The following is a 16,697-nucleotide window of genomic DNA, read 5'->3' as shown; positions in this document are numbered from 1 at the left end:
TTTCTTAAGATGCAATTGCTCTTTTGTGCTTCAGGCTACATTTTCATCTAGTCATGACAGCGTAACCAGCAGTCTATCTTTTGCTTTCTGTGGGGCAATAACTATGCTCCACTAATTAAAGCTACGGGTATTATTAAGTGGAACTGCTGTTGAGAGTATGAAAAAGAGCATTGCTACACTGAGAGCAGAGAGATCACTGTGAGTTTTAAGTGTGTTACTTATTATTTTTTTCAGAGATCTGCTTAAGTGTATTTTTGGAGTTCAGGATTACTGTAAACAAAACATATTCAGCTGATACCTGAAGCAATATCTGAACAAGAAAGATTTAAAAAGTCCTAAGCAAGGAAAACTTTTGCAAGTATTTCAGCTGCTTAGGTGATTAAAACATAATACTCCAACATGAAATTGAGAACAATTATTTTAATCATTTAAGGAGTTCGTTCAACTTTAGACTTAAGTTTGATTTGATGATTAAAATACAGGGCAAGGAACAAGAAGACATAAACTCTATTTTCAGCGTTAGCACTGACTCACTGTGTGATATTAAGCAAGTCACTTAATTTAACTGTCTCACTCTCTGTCTCACCTGTAAAATGAGGGAACCTACCTCACAAGTTCTTTGTGAGATTAATTAATTAAACATTTGCTGCACACCTAACATTTCTTGGATGTAAGGTGGTGGAAAATTTATTATTAAACCCATATATAAACAGGATACAAGAGCAGAGCTGGGTGGTTTCTATAAAGGAAATTCACAACTCTTTCATCTTTGAATTTTTTAAGCATGACAACAAAATAATTAACTACAGGAAAAACTGAGGGTGAAGCCCTTTAAAAGAGTATATAAATGGAAAAAAAAAAACCCAAAATGATAGCCACAAACTAGAGAGACCAAACTATAACTAAGAATAAAAATACATTATTATTCTTCAGTAGAACACACAATTAAAAACTAAGGTGAGTTTTTCTCTCCTATGATGCATAAGCAAATTTACATCTAATGGAAGTGAAAGGCAGCAGATTTAAATCTGGAGAAAGGAAATAATAATGTTTCTTTAAAAATCCACATTTTTTACTGAACTCATAGCCACAGGACATCATTGAAAACAAGATCTCAGTGAATTCAAGAAACAAACATTTATATGGAAATGTGAATATCCACTGTGATATTTTATGAAATTAAAGAGTTAAAACCCTCTCACATTGCACAGTACAAGTCTACTAATAGCTGATAGGCATGAAAACCAATCTCCTGTGATGCCTATTCAACAGCTGATCACTCTGGATTTACTTAGAACTGTATCAGAAATACATAGTACAGGTTGCTGTCGGAGGCAGATCCCTGGAGTAGGTGGACTAATGGTCGCCTCGAGTACAGCAATCTCAATGCTACTGAGCCTAGACTGAGCAGCACACCAGCACATCTTTGGCACCCTTCTACTCTTATCATAACCATGTTGTAGAAAATGGCAGGTTTGTTCTGTCATAAAATTAACTACATCAGCAACAGAAGAGGGTCCAGCAACGTTTAGCTGAAGAGGAGTTGTCACCTCACAATGCAGTTTAGCATATAACAAAAAGCAGTGATTTTTACTAACATTGTGTTGTGACCCTATGAATAAGCTGATCAAAACCACAGTGAGCAAAGAAAAAATGGATAGTGTGATCAATGACATGTTCAAAGGTTATGTGTTTCCTGTACAGTTGCTGCTTGCCTCACCAAAGACCATTTGGGGAAGGGACACGACTTATTTGCACTTTTCTGAAGCCAATTATTATCTTAAATATTCACAAAAATATCACTACTGCTTTCTGTTGGTTCCATTCAGAACAGAGTGAGGCCTTTATATAAGTCACAGCCATAAGTATTTTACAACTTTGGAATGAAATTGGTGTTTGGTGCTTTACCAGGTCAACATACACAGGAAAATTCAGATTTTCTATCCTTTTAAAAGCAACTCTCTAGGTTCTACAATATTATTTGGTAGATATAAATGCAAGCTGACTATTTACTTTCATTGTAACATTTTTTATGCTGCAAATGCTGGATCATACTAAGTTATTCACACACTCTAATTATAAATATATTATTGATATATTTAACAAGTTCCTACTAAATTAGCATGGCAGAGACATCTAGATAAAACCTTATGCCCTCCACCAAGAATGGCAGAGCCTTTAGCTCTGCGTTTCAGAGCTGAAGACTAAGATGGAGAAGTGCACAAGTAACACCACCACCACCACCACAGGTTATGTAGTTATACTAAAAAGAATCAGTGACTCAATGTTTACTTGTTCTGTATGCTTTAGGGATGAGTGGAGATTAGTGCAGAAAACTAGTTCTTTTATGCTCCTTTTATTTTGCTTATTATTAGCTAGTACTACTGCATTCATTAAGTCAAGCAAGATTAAGAATAAACAAGAGGTGCTTGTCATCCAGCATTAATACAATGCCATGTCCTCATGCACAGCTGCTTGTGTATACATTTTAGCAGCTGTTTTTTCCTCTCTGTCCGCAGTGAATGGCTATGTTGCCTTGCAGAGTACATGTACCGTGACCTTTTCCTACACCTAGCCCACACCTTTAATCCAGTGTCTGCACCCTGAGAGCCATCCACATTACTGCTATCCCTTTTCTCACCCCAGCTGGGCCAGGAATCTCCTTTCTCTTCTCACTTCAGTGATGGAAAAAGACAGCATGTTCTCCCTTCACTTGTATTTGTGTCCACAACTGCACACACGCACATAGAGAAGTGATCTTTCTCCAATGCAACTTTACAAGCTAGATAGATTGTTTGCTTTCTTAGCCAATACTCACTGTGCTTAAAGGGTTGTTCGTCCTAGAGTAGCAATTTCTTAAGGAGTATGAATAAGACAGGCAGGCGGACAATGGCAGAAGCAGCTCCGCTACAGTATGAGAGACCAATTCACGTGATGACTGTAGCTGGACTCCTCCTAGTGCCTCAGAAAGCTGCAAGAAAAGGGAAGGGCTCAGGATATGACATCATGTGCTCAGTCTAAAAACAAGGAAACTGTTGCAGATGATTGAAAAAGTAACAGTCTAAAAATTCCTGAATGGCCAATAACAGAAAATTACTTTTCTGCTTCACCTTCCCTACTTCTCCAGTGAAAAGTTTCAATAAATACAAATGACAAACTTAAAAAACAATATTTACATCATTACTAGGACTAGCCTAAGAGATGTGTAACAGCTGAGCCACCTCAGAGCATTGCTTAGTGTTGCCTGGCATTGACTGTGCTTATGTCGGATCTTAAATTTTTAGTTTGATACCAGGTCTGTTCAGGTAAATACACCAGTTCCCAACATAGGTGGCTCTGCAGCCACAGTTGGGTTTGTGTAAGCAACAAGGACTCATGTGTATCCACTCCTTGACAGTACTCTGACTTGTTTATTGCCTTTTTCAGTGAAAGTAAAATCTTCTAAAGCACCTAAGGGACTTAGGAATCCAATTAATATTTTCTAAAGCAAGGTAACCAAACAGGCTTGTAAATCTCATTGAAAATCAATGTGATTTTGTGCAGATTTGCTGGAGTAAGTTTTACTCCTTAGATCCCTTTCTAGTTGCAAGCCTGCTTTAGAAATAATAATCCATTTACAGGGCCATATTATTATAAATTTATTTCCCAGGTCATCATTTACAGCCTTTAAAAAAGAAATTAATAAACATTTGAAGCAAAGCAGATGTCCTAACTCAGCACAATTGTTCTTAACCTGGATTTAGCTTTGAAGTTTGCTGTTTCCATTTCAGATCCAAAGAAGCACCTGCGTGCCTGGAAACTTGTCTGTTCTTTCCAGCTTTATCAATTGGTCTAGTAAGTCACTCATTTTTCTCTCAAGTTGTCAGGATATTTTTGTTTCTGTTATAATCCCATAAAACACTCTCAGAGGAAGATTTAGCACAGCCTTCAAGCACAGAACATTTTTATGTTGTGTTTGGAATTGCTAAATTCTCTGTTATGGCAGTCATTGTGCTTGCCTTTCAGATTTCTTTTTTGTGTTAAAAATTTTCTGTGATTTTTTTCATGTAATTCATCCCAGATTCAACATTAAGGCCACCCATGAGTGATATATTATAGTTTATTACAATTTTCAAGCTCCTGTATTGACTTTTGGTTTAATGGCTTGGATTTTGGGGAACTTTATCCTATTAAAGCAATTTAGTGATTGGGCATTTTATGTTTCAGTATTTGTCAGTACCCTTCTACTGAGCTGTACAACAGGGTGTTGCTCTTGCAGCTCTATTGTTCAAACAGAAATATTTTGCTGCCAGATTTCTTGTTCTATTTGTGCCCTTTGTTACTGGACTTTCAATTTCAGGAACTTGTTCAATTTAAGAGGATAGTGGAAGAACAATACTTTATAATACAATATTTATTAAACAGATGCTGGTATTATCGATGCTTGTTTATCCAGTGGTGATGTGTCTCCTCAATAAACCAGCAGTAGCAGTAAAATAAACTGGAACATAGACCATTTTCTTCAAAAAGATTCTAGAAATTTTTTACTACTTGTAGTTCTGAGTCAAGGATCAATCTTCTTTAGTTGTTCTGTGTACTAAAGGGTAGTGACATCTCAAATTGGGCAAACATAAATTGTGAGGTTGAGGAGTATGAATTAAGATCACTAGTACACTCACTTTTGTAGAACTTGGGAAGTCCCTTCTCAAAAACTGGGATACAGTTTACATTTACATTTCTGTTTCTCTGCTTTCACCTTGATTTTTAGTAGTGCTATAAAATCTATACAGATGATCACGTGGATTTGAGAGAATATCCCACAACAGCATAGACTTGTCACTGTTCCGGGTTTGATTTGGACATTTCATGTATTCAGACACTGGAATGCAAACCATATTCTTAAGCGTTCAGAGGATGAGAGAGCTGGAACTAGTGCTTGTGATGAAGGGAGCAGGGGTACCTCGGGTCTATTCCTGCTCCTCTCTGGCCCCCCAACGAGGTTACTCTACAGCACGCATCTGCCTGCAGCACCTGGGTCAGCCCAAGCTCTGAGGAGGTGGGGTACTGCCTGCATCATGCTCCTAATCTTAATCTGCAGGAAACAGATGGTACCTTGAAATATTCCAACTGAGCAATATTCTGAAGACAACACGCACACATTAGTAAACAGGCTTTGAGTCCAGACAGATGAAGCAAGCCTAGACTAACTGCTGTTGATTCTCTTCTTGGTTGTCTACTGATTTTAACATCCATCTGACTTCATCCTGAATTACTTCAGTGCAAGCAAGATGAAAAGCAGACTGTGCACAGCTCTAGTTTCTTTTGTTGCATTCCCTTTTTCTTCTTACCAGAAGACCATATTTCTCTTAGATTCTTGTGTGCTGCTTCCTCTTCCCATTTTCCTTCAAGATTTAGTTAGAATTATGGAATCATGAAATAATTTTGATTAGAATGAATCACTGGAGATCATCTGGTCCTTTACCCACTCGAAACAGGACTAACTTCAAAGTTAGGTCAGGTTGCTTAGTGCCTTGCCTGGCCCAGGTGTGAATATCTCCAAGGGTGGACATTCCAGTCTCACTGGGCATCCTGTTTAAGGCTTTGACCACCCTGACTGTGAAGTCCATACAAAGTTTAACTCACATTCCTCAGTGCATGTATAAGGTTGGGATGTTTCCCCATATTAACATACAGCATCTGGTAGTAAACCTGTCTGGGGAAGTAGTTTGGAGCTTGGGAAGGAGGTGAGAGGGAACTATAATACGGGGAAATGAGGAAAATCCAAGATTTTAGTTTTATAGAAGGCAGTAGGAGAGACAGTGGTAAGCAGGAGTAAAAGGGATCATGGTAGGGAAGGAGAAAAGAAAGGACTGTTGCACAGGTCAGGCAAGGTTGTGTGTGGGAGGATAACTTGGATAATGAGAAGGCAGCAGGACCATAACTAAAATGGTCACCACTTCCAGATTTGGGTACCTCTTACAGCCCTAAATCAATCTTCAACAGTGGGCCATAGCTAAAAATATCTCGCCAGTTCTGGCATGAAGTTGATATAGGAGCTTGCAGATCGTTTTGCTTTCTTAGGTTCCCTGTGCAATTTCAGTTAGATAGTACACTTCACGTTTAAGACAGTGCAGATAGTTTGGTCTGCTACTGTTCTGTTCCAGAGAAAGTTGTCTTTTTGTAGAAAGAGGTGCAGGTCCCGCAGCATACAAACATAGACAACACATGATATTTATACTGGAGTTTCTTTATAGATAACTCTGGTTTTGATCAAAATTAATTCTTTCAGAGATCTCTGGACTATAAGATACTTTATAAATATATGCAAAGATTGTTCTTCATAACAATACCAAGGAGTTGGAGCAGTAATGAGAAATTTCAGTAGTGAGCACTATGTTGTATATATAATTTTCCAACACTAATAAAAAGGAAAAACAGAAATTGGAAAATAATTATTTTCCTTTGCTGATTATTTAATTGCTCAGGAAAACTCGGTGTGACTGTTAAAATTGCTCTCAGGTGTCCAAGAGCAACAGTAACAGCAATCGTGTTTTGCAGTAGCAGAAAGCAAAGACGAATATGGATGCGTGAAAAGAGGGAAAAGATCTTTAAGAAGGGTGAGACTAAAGTCTAGGTGATTTAGAATAGGAAATCACATTTTGTGACATAAACATGTTAACTGATGACTCCTCACAATACCGTTGTGAAGTAGGGAAGGATTATGCATTGTTTTGACAGAAGGAGAAACACGGACAGAAAAGGCTAAGTTCTTACCAGGATCCTTGCCAGCTTCTTTCAAAGTAATTTCCAAGGAAGATCTTTCCCTGCAGAAAGCTTGTACCTACAGACACCTCATTCCAAGTGTCCCTCTGTTACTATGGGAGAACAGAGATGGTCATAGGTGTTGAAGCTACTGGCCTGGCCTTTTTTGGAGGTCTGACTGGATTATAATCTGAACAGATAACAAGCAGAAACAACCTTTTCTATATGATGACTCACCTTGCCGGAGGAAGATTAGTCAATGGAAATTTGTGTCTGCCTGTACTAGTTAGTAAATATGTACCCATCCCTGCCTAAGGCCAGGGACAAAGCACTGGGGCAGCGGGAGTGGAAGCCTGAGCTGAGTAGTCACAGCTTTTTTGCTGTTGGCACTCCAATATCAACAGAAGTAAGAGCAGAGGAGTCCTAGGCTGATTTCCAGCATTGTAACAGACCTTACGCTTGAAGGATGTCAGGTGCTGAGTCTCAGCTCTCCGATTTACCCTTTCTGCTCATGATCTGTGCAAGGCATACTCCAACCTTTCCCAACACACACTCTTTTCACCTACTCTGGGGTCAGTGCAGGACTGCTAATTTTTCCTAGATCTTTTCACAAAGGAAATTATTCAGTCTAAAGCTCATGTAACTTTAGATTAATTTTGTACTGCCCTATTAATCAGTAAAGTGGTAATGTGGTAACCAGAACCTTGTAGTAGCAAAGGTAAGTAGAGATTTAAGAAGGCATTACCTTCTCATTCAATAAACATTCATTAAAATGCCAGCCTGCTTCTTTTTCTTCATTCTGATAATTGACCACACTTGTATCAGGGTACTTTATATGGTCAGGTGTACTTTGGCTTTGCCATTCTATCCCAGCAATGTCTGAAATAGAGAGGATTATTTGCCAGCTAAAAGAAATTCAGTTCATTTTCCCCTAATACTGGTAAATGCAGTTTGAATGTTAGCAATAAGGTTTTGGTATATCTGTATTCACATCCTAAATATAGCCTTCACAAGAGGTCCAAACAGAAAAATACTTTGGAAGGTCTTTTCATTGGAACTTCTCTCTACAATGAACTGTTGTTGAAACAAATCTGGAGATAATAGGACCTCAACAATGTAACTTGGTGCATGCTAGTGCACCTGAAACTTCAGGAGTTTAAAAGCTGCAAACTCCATCACATAAATAAAGGCTGCTAACATCTCTCTCTAAAGAAATAATTTCATAAATCTTAACGATGCAGGGGCTATTGTATATTCAGTGTGTTCACTACTCATTAATCATAGGATATTAATAAAGTCCCTGCTTCCAGTGTACCTTGATGAAAAAAAAAACCTCTGTAAATTCAACCCCCCACAACCAGCCTGAACCACTGGACACAATCTCTGTGTCCCAAGCTCCTAATGCAACTTGAGGAGCATTTAAATAACAGTTCCTATATCATTTTATGGCGCACACATAGGCTGAGAATCCATCTCTGAACCTTAGCATAGGATATGGACCTGGAACTGTTGTGTCAGACTGGGAGAACCCTTTGCATGCTTAGTTTCATCAAGGCCTACAAGCTTCTAGTTTAGCCTGTTTAGAGGGAAAAAAGGGAAAACAAAATCCACTTGTTTAGCAAAGGATTTTCTTTAGCATCACTTCTTACCCTTAAAAAAACCTCCTGAGTTCCACATCTTTGCAAAATAACAAGTGACTTGTCTTTTCTCAGTCTGATCTCACTCCTGTGGCTTCCAGGTTTTATCAGCATCTCAGGTGAGACAGAACGCCTCCTGTTGCTCTCTCCAGATTATTTGTCTTAATATTTGGCAAAGAGTTGCTCTCATCTGCAGAGAAACCTCCCTTTTTATATATAGGTTGCCTCCTTTAGTCATACGCTCCAGCCAAAATACACCTCTGTCTGCATAAATTGAATTAGTTGTTTTGTGGGGTTAGGATAGCAGTGGGAGACATTCAGAAATGCCAGCCCTTGACTGCTTGGTGTTGGTCTCTCAATTTTAGTTATTCCAGGAGAGGTCAAGCACTGTCCCTGGTCTGAGCCACATAATAGACTGAGATAGTCCATCTGGACGTTCTGTGAGGACTAGAAAAAGACAGAATGGCAAACCTAATACAAACACAGGGTCACAATACAAAACCAGCTTACAATTCAATGCAGATATTTTTGCCTCTCCAATGCGCATCTCATCTTTTGCAATAAAAGCTATCGGAATGCCATGTAGTTATTGGTTAGGATAAGAACAAAGAAGAGAGGAAAACATGACTCAGAGTGGGTTACTTGTTAAAGAAACCAATTATTTAAATATTAGAATAGGAAACACATTGCAGAGGAAGGAAAGTTCTCCTTTGAAATGCTCTTCACAGTTATTCTTAGTCATTGTAAGTTATCAGGTATCACCTGATCTAATTAATCACATCCTGAATTACCATGCATAAAATAAATGTGTTCATTTGGGGGAAGAAAAAATGTATAGGGTTATAGTGTGTGATTTGTCCCTGTTTCTTATCCACCTATCCTGTATCCCAGCTTCTCCTAATTAAAGAGGATGTTATGTTCTCCTGAAAATAGGTAGCAAATACGTTTCAACCCATGTAAGTTTCACAGTCAGCTCACCTTTTCAGAAGAAGATAGAAATACAAAAATAAAATTCATCACAGATTATTTCAGTCTTAGCTAAAGTCATTTCATATATTCAAATTGCATTTCAACCACTGAGAAAGTCTTTAATTTAGTCTAACTTTCATGGAATTGTCTACTTTGCATAACAATGTACCTTTTTAAGCAGATCTTCATTTGCTATATTCTATTGAACCACTAGATGTCCCTCGTTCCTGCATAAAGCTCCAGATATGAGACAATCCATGATTAATGAGCGGGACTAAGTTGGAACTCAAGCAGTGTAGAAGCATGTTTATGTTCACGGCATGCAGGGCTTTTCTGTAATAAATGCCAGTCCTTTGAATCTTGCCACTGAGTGTGATTCTATTAATCATGGTGATTCCAAACACTGATGCGCCAAACACACAACAACCCTAATTGTGTTTGGATAAAATGTATATATGGCAAATACAAAAATCAGATGAGGCTGAAGAGAACAGATGAAGATAGCATTGAGCAGATTAGGCTACAAAGCAATGCAGCACAGAGTAAACAACTGGCTCATTCGATTTCCAGCTATTCAATAACAACAGCATTTTCTATACATGTATGTTATTACAAACTGGTTTTGCTATTCATGAAGTAAAATGGCACAGTCTTTCGTGGCAGTCAGACTAGATCTTATTTATTTAAAGCATACATTTGACTGTAGTCCAGTTGGGGTATGGGTGGACCATACCACTACGTGGATTTAAATAATTACAGTCTAGCTGGGCAACAGTCACTTCAGTATCAGACTGTGAATGTTGGGCAATGTAAAACAGATATGATACCAATAAAGACATCTGACTTACGCTGGTGATGGTGAAAGTAAAGCCAAACACTGGTCAGAAGGAAACAAAATGTTTCATCACGTAAATAGTGCCAGGAAGCGACTTGCAACTGCCTACAAGCTGTACAACTCCCTTTTCCCTTCCTGCACCCTATCTGCCTGTAGCGAGTTTCCTCTATGCACACAGACTTGACCCCCATTAGTTAATTTATACCATCAGCACTTTGAAAGACCCTGCCACAGAAAGTGCTGCATCTCTAATTCTGTTTTGGAAACTCTTCCTCAGATTAGGACTCACTTCCTCTGTATTTTAAATTAATGGCCTGGGAAGGGAAAGGTCACATCTAAGGGAAAAACTGGAGAAACCTTTCCTCCAGATTAGTTTTGCTTTTCAAGTCACGTGACTGGTGGCAAATTACATCTGTATAAGAAACAGGACTCTGATGGCCTTTTTGCCTCACCAAAATGTTCATGGCAAACGGTCTCAGCATTTCTTTTCCCAGTTGTTTTTGAGATTGCTCCTGAAAAACAGGGGTGCTGCCATTTTTCAGTAAGGATACACACAGAGAGAGTTCTGCCCCCTCAGTGTTAGTTGTCTCCTAATATTAATGGCACTGACTGAATGATACAGATTTTAATTGGTAATTAAATATCAGATCATGGTGCATGCTCTCAATGGTTTTTATGCTTTTAATGCCTGATTATTTCAGGGGGAGCATAAGCATCTAAATGCCTTTATGAGTCTTGGTCCTGTTCTTAAAAGAGGAAGGGAAAAAATTATGCCGTTCTCAAGAATGTATTTGTTTGTCCAAGGCATTGTCAAATCACAGAGAGCTGGGAATGCAAGAACTAAAACCTACACAACATGCTTATGGTCTTCTCTACTTGAGGCCTTTGAACTCTCCTTCTGGTTCTCCCTCCCAGCTATCCTCAGTTTGACTCCACTGGAGTGAGCGATTGTTGAAGAGATGGAGATGGTGTATCCAATGCATCAACCATTTCTGGCCCTTCAAATACTGCATTGTCTAGAGCTGCTTAGGTGATAGTTAATGACAATCTTGCAATTAATATACTATGTGCTGGTGAGCAGCTTCCACTAGGCCAGCTACCAGTGATACCAGAGAGGGTCAAATCCAAAGCTCAGTGACCATCAGTGTGAGACTTCCATTGTTTTGAGTGGGAGTTGTATCAGATTGTTATTTCCACTGATGAAAGATAAACTATTTGGGGGCTAATAAATCTTATAGTTCCATATAATCCCTGGTGTTCTTTCTGATGCTTAATAGCTCTGCTTTCACCAGTTATCTGACTTAGTCTGAAGCTAAAGGGTTTTTTTCATAGGCTAATACGCACAATTACACAGAATCTCCTTTCCCCTCCTGCTTACTCTTGTTGTTGGCCATCTTTGTAATAGGAAATTGAGAACTAAGAAATGGAGAGAACAGAATGACCTATTGAACCGATTTCGCTCCATGGCATAGCTGACAGGAAAACAGCCGCCTCAGCTCAGGCTTCCAGGAACAGAAAACCAGATGTTTCTTGGCTATATTTAACAGATGTTATTCCAGTTTGAAACAACATTTTAAAATGCAGATCCCAAGAGTTTATGTATTTCAAAAATATTCAAAGAATGGGAAAGTGGAAATTTCTTGCAAGTCTTCAAGTAGTGCCAGGCATGTCTTTTTTCTCTCTTTCCCTCTCCCCTCGCTTTATTTTCCAAATTAACTTCTCGAGTTTAGCATTCCTGTGGCTGATACATACACCAGAACATGCATTGGTGCCTACATGCCTTAGATAATAAGATCGGGTAGATTAACACTGCCACAAACTTAGCATGTGACCTTGGGCAAATCACTTGATTTCCCTAGATCTTAGTTCTCCGCTTGTGCTACCTGTGGCTTGTAAGCTCTTCACAACAGCGTCTTTCTCAACTACCACTATCTACAATAGCTAGTGCAAAGAAACCATAAATAAGAACATAGCCCTGGGGAATCACCATAAAATAGAGTTTAAAAATTAAGTTAACTACCAGTTATTCAGTAAATCGCAACAGTACGTAAAGGAAGTGGGAGGAGACACAGGTTCTTCATTGGGTAATTGCAGACCATCCTGTCGACTGTGGATGCTCTAAGTCCCAGCATGAGGTAGAAGGGTGGAAAGGCAGAAATATGAGAAGACAATAGTTTCCATTCCATTCTCTGAACAGATTCAGGTTGCTGTGTTATTCAGCCATAACAGCAAATTCTTAATTTAGAGCATCTTCTCAGAGTGACCAAATTATGTGAGGGCCATGATGACCCTCAGAATAAGCCAAAACCAGGGAGGGCAGGAAAGGTGTGCTGAAACATTCTTAGCCTGATCCTGCCAGGTTTGCCTCTGAGCATGCTTAGCACATGTACAGGAACCCTTCTGTCAAGCATCACAGAATAAGTGTGATATTATTCTCATGCTACAAATAGAAAATTGAAGATAGAGCATGCAAGTGATCACCAAAAATATACATTAAAGATTCCAAGTCCATGGAACTGTGCATTTCCCAAGAATAAGCTTTAGCCCATGTTTGCACAATTTACTTCTTCCAGTTATGCCAAGTAAATCACAAGAGCTGGCTGTGATAAAACACTCTAAGCACTTCCTTCCCTGGCTGAAACCAGAGATATGTTACCAGCCTCAAAATAGAAAATGCCTCAGCTTAAATTCATTACTAGCTTGCTTGTTGGCTTTGGTGGAAGTGAAGGTGGAGAAGATGACTTTGCTGAAAGAGTTCTTGAACTTATCAGACATTCCTAATATTCAGAGTACTGTACAGATTTGGGGTTGAGGGAACTGCAGTTCTTTACAGGGGAGAGAGGTGTCACCATCTATACCAACAGAAAAGGAGCAGAAGCACAAATTTCATGATGATATTTCCCTGATGTTCAAATGTATTTGCAGAAATTCCCTGGTATTCTCCCTTACACTGCGTTGATACATAACACATGTACAGTCCATTAAGGCAAATGTGTTATCTTTACTAAAGAGTTATTGTGGATATGATTCTATTTCACTAGAGAGCTAATTACCACATTTTAAAATGCAAATTTAGTCCAAAATTGATTTCTTATCAGAAAACTAAATACTTTCTGAAAAAAATATTGACTTTCACAGAATGATTATTCTATGTGAAAATACTTGAGCCATTTTTCAAATATTTCAAGATAAAAGCATAATATTTGGAATTAGAAATGACTGAAACATTCTCCAAACATTTTAAATATATAGACTGGAAACTTTAAAACAAAGACTTCAAATTTTGACTTTTGGAATGAAGATAGCTTCTGGTTTTACAGCCAGCCATAGAAGAATTTTTTTTAATCTTTATAGAATAGCATGTATAATGTAGCAGCCTTAAGGGTAAAATCACTGGCATATAAAAAAGCATTAAGGTCGATTATTAGAATTTAGTGTAGCCTGTACAACACAGAGGAATTGAAGCTGGGTGCTCTTGGTCTTTTGTGGCCACAGCCTCTATGTCTGCTCCTTTTATTTAAGTTTCATAAATTGTTCAAAACCTTATTGATAGACTTAATAGCCAAAATATCACTTCTCAACATCTGGTTCATATTCTTCTCCCAGTTATGCTGGTGCAACTCTAAATTAAAGTGAATGCCTTACATGAAGCCACTTCCAAATTTATGACGGTATAAAGAACACAACTTGGTTCTTTGTCTTTAAAAGATGTCTGTATTTGCAGCCAAATAAAATCACATACAGTTACACACTCTGTGGCACAAGAGTGCCATCCAGCGGTAATTCCCAAATCTGTACTCACCGGAGACATACCCAGAGAAGTGACTAGTAGCTGGTACTGGTGATACCTACCAATCTGACAGCTGCAAATTCAAACTCCCAAGTAGCTATTGCTAGGCTGAGAGCAACATTTCTGCTAAAGAGTAATAACTTCTATTTCTTTTAATCAGTTTTCCATATGTATTTTAGGCAACGGATGTAGATTGTTGCTTGCTTGAGAGTGGGAATGTGCTGAAATGGGAGGCTCCTGAGCTAGCTGGACTCGGAAGCAGTACGTAGCACCATCTTAACGTACGCTGCATCTCAGCTAATAAACTCTGCTATGTGTCAGTCCCCTCTGATGACACGGCATTACCTAGTTCTGACGGAAACACGTCAGTGCTAATTTGAGCATCCTTGCACAGAGCCTCACCACCTGCTCTAGACGTGTTCTATGCAGGGTCACAAATGAGAGTGACCAAGCTTTGAAGCTGCTTTCAGGTGAATACTTATGCACCCAAACATCTGTCTGACTACTGGTATCTCTGATCTGCAAAGAACAGGCCCTAAATTCAGACCTTCTGCTTCCTGGGATAAATGCTTTACCTGCTCTAGTAGATCATAAAAATGTCTTTTTAGAGGGAACAGGTGCAATTGCAGTTGTGAAGACTCAGTCCCACTGGCATCCCTTAGAGAGGTTTGAAGATTACCTCTTGAACTGAGCTGTTCTGGGGACCTGTATGGAGTAACACATAGTTTTTAGTTCCTGACTGAGTTGAAAGGTGAATGAGTGCCAAGCTGTTTGGCCCTGTTGAACTGGTGCAGATCTGGGCACTTACGGAGAAGCTCTATACAGCAGAGTAGCTTATGTAAAAGCACATAAGGTGGCTTGGGAATTTAGGCATGATGCAAGGTCAGGCACAGCTCACTGGGATTTTTCACCATCTCTGGTTTAGATTTAGGAGCTCAAATTCTGCCCTAAACCCTTATTTTTTGGACTTGGCCTGCAGCCAATAAAATAAATTCTGGTTAAAGCCCCATGTATTTCATGCAGATTTTATTGATCTCCCTTATTCTGTCTCACCCTCCCCCCATCTGTACTGTTGTCTTTTGCAATTAACTGTATCTCTTTGCAATGCAGATGCATATGAATGATTATGAATGATGCACGGATTTGTTTGGTCTGATTGCCCACAGATTAAATCATTTGGTACAATGTTCCTGTTAGTGTTCTACACTCATCTTACTTCTAAAGAGAAATGAAATTATCTGGGGTTGGAGACAGGAGAAAGGATACTTTTCTTTCTAGGTAAAATTCCATTTTGATGCATCTCTTGCACTAACACGTAAGGTGAGATACCAAAGATTCAACTTGCTCCTATGAGCAATACAACAGTGGAGTTTCTCCCTCTAACCTCTGTTAAGAGACTAGTGGGCTGCATATAAAGAAACTGATAATTTGCCATGATTTCTATGGTGTTCTACTTCACATTTCACTCTGTTCAGGAATGATCAGGTATGCACTAAAAGAGTACAAATATAAACTATTTTACCTAAAATTGGGCTAGCCCAAGTAGTCATAACCAAAATTATCTGAACTATTAAGGAGCGCAAAAAAGAAATCCTACACAAACATTTTCCTTTGAAGAATAAATACTTAGATGCTCAAAATGAGATTCACTCTTCAGGACTAAAATTAATACAATTTGACTTATGAATTTAGCATGCTACAATGGCTTTGAGACTATGAAAGTAAGAGATCAGCAAATCAGCTCTTTGTATGTTTTGTAGCAATTCTCATATTGTAGATATGCAGTACAATGAAATAAAGGGTCATTTATGTTTCTTAGTTCTATAGCAGATAAACCATAAAAATATATCCTCAGATATTTTCAAAGAAGACTGATTCCTTTTCTACTAATGAAACCCATGCTGCAATTCACAATTCATTCAGAATTTAAGAAAAACACTTCAACCCCCCCAGTTCAAAACAAAGCAAAACCCAAAAAGCTTATTACCAGAAACACAGATATTATTTGATGTTATTTGATGTAATTGGGATTGATACTGTTTCCTTGCATCATAAAATGGGACAAATCTTTTGCCAGTCTTTTCTCAGGTGATCTGCCTTCTCCTAGATAAGATTTTATTGCTGGCTCCTGTACACAGGTAGTGCTACCTTATCTTCTTGGAATGCGAGTGCTCTGTCATCACAGAAGGCTGCAGTGGGCAGTTGCAGTGACAAGATTAATATTGACTTGTTTTTCAAGCAAAGCTTTGGAGCAAAGGTAGGATACAGAAAAAAATCACAATTTATATTTTCTGAAACCTTTTTTTGAGGCTTGCTATTTAGGAAATTAAAAAATATCGATTGGGGGTGTGTGTCTAAATTTAGTGAAGCTTTGATATTTTTCAGACTGATTGAACTAAAAATGAAAGGACAATTGGCGCAATCGCATTCATCCAGGGTGCAGACCTCAAAGGATGAGCCAACACAAAGTGCTCCCTGCAGAGACATAAGGATCTACCACCTCCTGTTTCTAGCGTGGACAATGTAACAACAGAAATAATTAGTTAATCTTTTGTTTAAATAAAGTGGTTTGGGGGAAAAGGCTAAAAATAAACACTGATTCATTCCTTGTCAGGGAAGTTTCTCCTGTCAATTATCACATTGTTACTGCTGTTTTTAATCTAGTCAGATGGTGAGATTGGCAATCCCTTCTGCAGGGGCTTCTGGGTGTTATTTTGTAGAGAAT

The 16,697-nt window shown here is 38.6% G+C and overlaps 1 protein-coding gene across 1 annotated transcript in view; it reads right to left on the bottom strand.

The window, feature by feature from the left end:
• RALB (RAS like proto-oncogene B) overlaps positions 1–16,697 on the bottom strand; it is a 65,112-nt gene that overhangs the window by 46,842 nt on the left and 1,573 nt on the right. The window contains exon 2 of the mRNA XM_075757024.1: positions 2,819–2,971. The gene's annotated coding sequence lies outside the window, so the exon portion shown is untranslated. The remainder of the gene's footprint in view (positions 1–2,818; positions 2,972–16,697) is intronic.

This window comes from Balearica regulorum, chromosome 6 (assembly GCF_011004875.1).
Source record: "Balearica regulorum gibbericeps isolate bBalReg1 chromosome 6, bBalReg1.pri, whole genome shotgun sequence".
Taxonomy (NCBI): Eukaryota; Metazoa; Chordata; class Aves; order Gruiformes; family Gruidae; genus Balearica; species Balearica regulorum.
The sequence above is the reverse complement of the archived record's forward strand: the minus strand, read 5'-3'. Positions and strand labels throughout refer to the sequence as shown.